We start from the raw sequence: 1,127 nt of genomic DNA, 5'->3' as shown, positions 1-1,127 counted from the left end.
TTAGAGGGGAAACTGGGAAGGGAGAAATTTACATGTAAATAAAGAAAATATCTAATAAAAAAAAGAATAAACAGTAAAAATAAAAAGATAAAAAATAAAAGCCCACGCAAATAGTTTCCATTTTAATTTAAATCTGTACGTTATAATTATTTAAGGGGCTAACATTTTATGGTTTGAAAGAGTAATGGGACAAGACAGTTAAAATATTACCACTCAAGGAAACCTGTGATTAAACCTGTAATTAAACATGGAGTAGTTAACACAACGAATCTGGTAAGTCAGGGTCAGAGCCTAGCTTTCATGCTTTGTCCAAACTAAATTTTGTATGTGTTCTCTGACAAAGTAAAGCGGCATCACTGGAGAGTCATGTGAGAGCACAGGGTGGTCAAAATGGGAATGAGAGTTGAGCACTGTGGATGACAGACGAATGATTTGATGTTAGCAAAGCATGCTTATTCAAGTGAACTTAAACATGTGGATTCCTACTTCCCACTTTTGTGTGAGGAACCAGTTAGACTGTAAATGTTGTGCTGATACAAATAATATTTGTTTTTTTCTTTTCTGATGCATGTGTTTCTAGTAATTGGCATATAGAAAAAATATTTTTAAGCAATATTTTTGAAAGAATAAATGTCTCTCTCTAATTTGGTATGAAGCAAGGAACTCGACTAAACAATTCTTGAAGGCATCGGAAGATTCATCATGAAATTAATGTGGTATTATATATTTTACCCATGGAGAAGAAAAGCCACAGTATGTTCATCTGAATTTATCTACAAAATCAACAATCTGTCATTTTGTTTTTTTTGTGTCCATAGCATACAGAAGCAGCAGATATGAATTTTTATGAATGTAGTATTAATAAATATTCAATGGTCACTTCCCTTTTGCTTGCTTTTTAGCTAAACTTCAGAGTTCTCAGTCTTAGGCTAAACTTTTTCAGGTAGCTATGCCCTAGTCTGACCATGAAGGCTTTACAGCCTCCTCTTGGGCTAGGGTTGTAAATGTAAATCAGGATACAACCATTATCTTTTCATGAGGATCTCACGGAGGGTTTTCTTGTTTTTAAAACAGGACCCAAAGATTTTCTTGCTTATAAAATGGTACCCCAGGCAAGGAAACTCAAA

Source organism: Mastomys coucha, unplaced genomic scaffold (genome assembly GCF_008632895.1).
Source record: "Mastomys coucha isolate ucsf_1 unplaced genomic scaffold, UCSF_Mcou_1 pScaffold6, whole genome shotgun sequence".
Classification (NCBI taxonomy): domain Eukaryota; kingdom Metazoa; phylum Chordata; class Mammalia; order Rodentia; family Muridae; genus Mastomys; species Mastomys coucha.
Note: the sequence above shows the minus strand (reverse complement) of the source record.